General features: G+C 36.0%; 1 pseudogene; it reads right to left on the bottom strand.

Moving 5' to 3' along the window:
- The window catches only part of LOC125196023, an 11,964-nt pseudogene extending 6,421 nt beyond the window's left edge, over window positions 1–5,543 (bottom strand).
- Window positions 5,544–5,903: the final 360 nt, after the last annotated feature.

Raw genomic sequence — 5,903 nt, forward strand, 5'->3', positions numbered from 1 at the left:
TCTCATGCCGCTGCTCGCCGCGGCGGCGGCGCTGGCGCTTATATTTGTATCCGTCGTCCTCTACCGGAAGATCACCCGCAAGAGGACCGTTCCGGCTGATCTGATGAAGCCTCCGTTTCCGCCACAACGCTTCTCTTAATCGCTCCTCCGCACCTCCAAATCGATCGAGAATTTGATGAAGATCGCGATTGTCCGGCGATGCAGATCGTGGATTGATGAAATTGCAAAACGATCGTGAATTGAGGAAGCAAAATTGTCCGGCGATGGAGATAAATGAAGATTTAAGTAGATTACAGGAAGAAGATCGATGAAAATCGATGGAGATCGACGAAGATTGAAGAAAACCGCGATCGAAGATTTGAGGGAGAGATGAAACACGTATTTTATTTTAAGAGAGTTAATAAATTGATTTCCTAAAATACCCCTCAACAAGGTTTTTTTAAATAAAATAATTAAATAATGGTAAATTAATCCTAACCACAAGATAAAAAAAATGGAGGGCCATAATTAAGTCTCTAGTTCGGCCCTTAAGAATGGTTCGACATTGATCACAACTCTAGAGTTGTGATCAATGTCGAACCAATTTTAAAGACCGAACTAGAGACCAAATCTGGGCCATTAGATCTAGTTTTTTTGATGAGATGTGCTGCTGCGAAATTTTTTTCTTCTTCATTACTAGCCCATGTTACTTCATTGTATATGTTTATTACTTCATTCTGTACTTCAAATGCTTCTTCTACACATACTTCATTCCAACAATTTATTACATTATTCAATGTGTTTATTAAACCATATTAGCGTCATGGCGTTGGTGATAGATATTGTAGAGAGAAAGACCGACAAGCATTAGATCTAGTTTTTTTGATGAGATGTGCTGCTGCGAAATTTTTTTCTTTTTCATTACTAGCCCATGTTACTTCATTATATATGTTTATTACTTCATTCTGTACTTCAAATGCTTCTACACATACTTCATTCCAACAATTTATTACATTATTCAATGTGTTTATTAAACCATATTAGCGCCATGTCGTTGGTGATAGATATTGTAGAGAGAAAGACCGACACGCAACGGCGAAACCACATTTACGTACTGAAATGAAGTAAAAACCTACTGGAATGAAGTAAAACTCACTAGAATGAAGTAAAAACCTACTAGAATGAAGTAATACATTCTGGAACGAAGTTAAATCTTCGTAACATGTTAGTATGACTTATTTACCTTCGGATGAATTAAAATAGGCTCGTGATGAAGGCGAAAATAATTTATAAATTTCTGTATTTTATCCATAAAAAACTAGATCTAAAAGCCCTAATTTGGTAGGGTTCGGTGGTTCGGTCTTTAAGAGTGGATTTGTGGATAATAGGACTCTCAATATATATATATATGTATTTTGTAAAGTAATGAAGATACTTTTCTCTCATATGTCTCTATACTTTACACGTGTGTCTATTTTATTGTTCTACAAAGACCAAATTTTATTATACATCTTTAGAGTAAAATATTTATGTCTTTTAATGCTAGAATGATTTAACTATGAAAAGAAGACTTGTCATGAAAGGTTTCAAATAAGGTAGTACATTATTGTTGAGAAAGAGACAGGTAAAGTGCAACCATGATGAAGATGGCAATCTACCCTTTGCAAAAAAAATATGGTTCCATGTACCTTGTTCACTAAATCAACCGCAAGAACGTTGCCATATTTCTTTCTTAGATCTAAAAAATGTCTTTCAGCCACTCTATGCTGCACAAATGTGTAGAGGGAACAAGTCAGCAAACCAGATGTCTATGTTAGGACAGAACATAATCTGATGAAAAAGACAAACAAACATACTGCTTCCTCAGGTCTCACGATTTCAAACTTTGGCTTATATGTCAAATCAACAATCTGATCCCAAAGAAATGGCATCGACCCTCGCACCTGAAAAAGGAAATTAGTTTATCGTGTAATAACAGCGAGGTACCGTAAACTAACAATTAGACATAGATACATATCAAGTAACAAGATACATTATGCAAATAAAGGGACGACATGGTTAATTTCAGTTTACCAAATCAAATTAAATGGTATACATCCATTTGAAAGAAGGATTCTAAAGCATTTCATTGGAGTAGAGAGTTCTATCTCAATGCATTACCATAGAAAACATTGTAGTACCACATACAAATCTTATTGTATCCCTATGAGTATTTTACCTGAATAAAGGACACAGTGTGCCCATTAATTTGTATGATTTGTTCACTCTCCACGAAATTTGCTACAAAACCATCAGAATCAGCTCCTCGTCTCCACATTCGTGTGCCTACAGAAAATCTTAAAATAAAATTACAAGTCGAATAAAAAGATGTTTGTTCGTTCTCCCACATCATAGAAATGGTTCTTACTGGAATAGGGCAGATCCTTGATCAGAGTCCTATCTTTTTAGAGAAAAAAGAAGAGGAGGAAGAGGAAGACGACAAAGAAAGTGAAAGTTTTGTGTGTTATACAATATTTCTGGAAATCAATGGCTTGGAGTTGGTGGTATTTCTCGGTGAATGACTTTTGAGTTTTGAGATAACTAGCTCTATCACCAACCAAAAGTATAATGTAATATCGATATTGATTACTCAAATGTTCATAGACATAAGCGAAGGTTCTGAAAAATATATACAAGAAACTTATAGCCTTGAGACAAATGATGTTGGAAGGCAGAAACAAATCGAAAATAGAGATGGAATCCTGGAAGAAGTAGTAGGATAAGGATTTTAACAATAACAAGATTACCTGTTCTTCTCGTGCATCTTCGTGCAATTAGTGCAACATCAAGGATATCCTTCCCAATGGCAGCTTGAATGTTTTGAAAGCCTAATGACTTGTCAAGGCATCACTTAATGTAAAATTATGATATGCTTATGCCAACCATAACATGGCATGAGGTACTGAAACTTCAGGACATTTAAAAGGATACTGCCTTGAATGACAGGGAGGAGGAATGGTCAAGCTGCATGAGGATGATATCTAAGTCAGTTACTACTATTACTATATAAAAAGGGGAACTTCCTAGGGAAAATTTGAATTACTTATATGATTCATCCAGATCTTGACCTTGTTGTCTACAAGCACTTCCAGCATATAGTTGTTCCAAAGAAATCGAGGGTCAGCCTGAAGAATGTGCAGACAGTAAATTAGTGTTAGGATTATAGACCAAGAAGATTAATCTGTTAAAGAAGTAGAAGATGCAATCTAAAATCTATTAGTTTCAGCAGACCATTAATCATCTAGAAAAACTCACTTGTCTCCAAAGGGGCAGCGATTTTGATTCATCACCCAAATCATGCAACCTCTGAGCACTGCAAGAAAATATACAAGTCTGGATTGCAGCAATTGCTAGAAGTACCAAACATTTTGGACTTGCAAAGAGTGTACACATAAATGCTATTTCAATTTAAATTTTAATTGATGTCCTAGTTTTGGAATTATGCTGAGCACTTCATGTTACAAATGGGCAATTAAGAAGCTCTGCCAATGAGTCTAATGCACAACACACTAACAAGAGAAAATAATTACAAGACTGAACCAAAAATACAAACAAACACAGAGTTTGAGTAACATTCACCTCAGCGTCATATTCACATCATAGGAGAAATATAGACCTGGAGTCCTCTCTGCAACATTTAGCAAGCGAGAAAACTCACGCTCCATCTTTTTCTGTTGAACAGAGGTATATATTAAATTGAATTGGATACAGTAATTTATTCCAATTGTAAGATGATGGACTTTGTCACTACCTGTTCTTCAGGAAAATTCTTGAGTGAATGATCACATGGAAAAACCTTCAACGATGTCACTTTGTAAATGGAGTGGCCCAAATAAGATCCAACGCATTCACGTCCAGTTATCACTAATAAATATGACCCTAAAGTAAACAATATGAAATATCAATATCGTGAAGAAACCTTGATGGAACTAAGGATTTAGAAGAAATCTAGGACAACCATATTACTAGACAATCCTTATTCAACTAGAGAAAACATATTTTTCAAGCAAGAGAATGGGAGTCAATTGAACGTAAAAGAATGAGCAACTGGACTGTGCCTAATCTCTACTATACAGGCTGCATTCCATCTTCTTTCCAAAAGTCCTCTTTCCGCCCATTGAATTTCTCCCTATTACAGTATTTGTTTCATCGTTTTTAACTTGTTAGAGCCAGTACATAAAAGAACTTCTCAGTGGATACAGAATCATCTCCAGGTGCAGACAGGAGCTATATCACTTCTCACATGGACTTTTGTGAAGATACATGGGTCCCACCTCTTAGAGGGCAAAATATCCTAGAACAGAAAGTCATAATTTTAAGGGTGGGGGTCAGACCAAAATGAAAATACTAGTTGCTATTTTTAACAAAAGCATACTGTTAAAATAAATGCATGGAAATTAGAAGCTTGAGTTTCTTTGAAACGATTGCAAACTTGAAAAAATGCACATGTAGCTCACTTGTTGAGCAACAAGTTGATTCCTACTCTCTATATTCACAATTAGAGGAACTTTCTTCTCAATATCATGAGGGTAAACTGAAACTTGCTTTTTTGTTTCTTTATTATACCTTTGATGGAGTAATATTTGAACGTCACAATGTGCATTGTGTACTTTGACCAAGATCACAATTCACTAGTAACCAAACGTTGGTAGAACATCAATATGAACTATATCCTGGCACCAGTTGTTAGTCAAGATGACAAAAAAAAATGCATGACATATAGCGATACAGTAAATATCTAAAGGTAAACTGAAGCAGCAGATCACTGATTGCAACTATACTCGGGTAACCATTAGCAACGCAAAACTTGCCTGCCAAAAGCTTGAGCGTCCCGACCACACCATAGATCGTCTGAATTTTAGGAACTCGAAGCTTGCTGCTTTGAGGTATTTCATCTATACACCAGGAGGGAATATTAAAAACACATTTCCCACAACACGAGAAGAAAAAAAAATGTTGAGGAATGAAATTACCAACAAGATTCATGGAGCCATCAAGGCGGCTAACAGCGAGCAAGGAGGCGGAGGATCCGTCAGTCGGCTCCACCACGTACTGATCCGGGAATTCCCACAGCCGCATTTTGGCATACAGCTTCTGCGCAGGATCCGTCATCATGAAATTTCCACTCAGTTGTATTTCATCCTAACATGAACCGATCAGCGAGACATTCTCACAGATTGAAGCAGAAAAATGTCGGAACGGAAGCAAAACGCGATTGATTTAAGGCGTCTACGGAGTGGAATTGTTCAAATGAAGGCAGATGTACGGACAAAATAAAAAACTGAATTAACTGAAAATGCCGCGTAAGTAGTCATACCCGATTTCCAAACTAATCACTTTAATATTGATATACTATATACACAATTACACACTATTTGGATCCAAATCCACAGCACCTCTTACAATGGGATTCAGGAAATGTGTCCCATTGGATCAGACACGGAGAAAAATTAATACTTCCTCCATCCCATTACAAGTGACACATTTCTTTGGGCACACGTTTTTAGGTATTTAGTGTTTAGTTGTTAAATGAAGACATAATAAAATATGAGTGAGAGAAAAAGTAGGAAAGGAGATGGAGTAAGAGAGACATGAAGTGTTGTTTTTTTTGTTATGAATGTCTCACTTATACTTAAAAATGAATACGCCTTACTTATAATAGGACGGAGGGAGTGATAAATACTACCTCCGTCCACAAAAAATAGACTAGTTTTAAACATTAAAATATTAACTTCACAATTCATTAACACTATTTTTCTCTTAGGACTTATTGGTTCAAAAACTTAGATATAACAAGATAGTTATGATAAGATAGAGTTTTCGGACTGGAATGAAGATTTAGTAAGATAGTGGAGAAAGTATGATTTTAGTTGTACTGTTTGGTA

This window comes from Salvia hispanica, chromosome 1, assembly GCF_023119035.1.
Source record: "Salvia hispanica cultivar TCC Black 2014 chromosome 1, UniMelb_Shisp_WGS_1.0, whole genome shotgun sequence".
Classification (NCBI taxonomy): Eukaryota; Viridiplantae; Streptophyta; class Magnoliopsida; order Lamiales; family Lamiaceae; genus Salvia; species Salvia hispanica.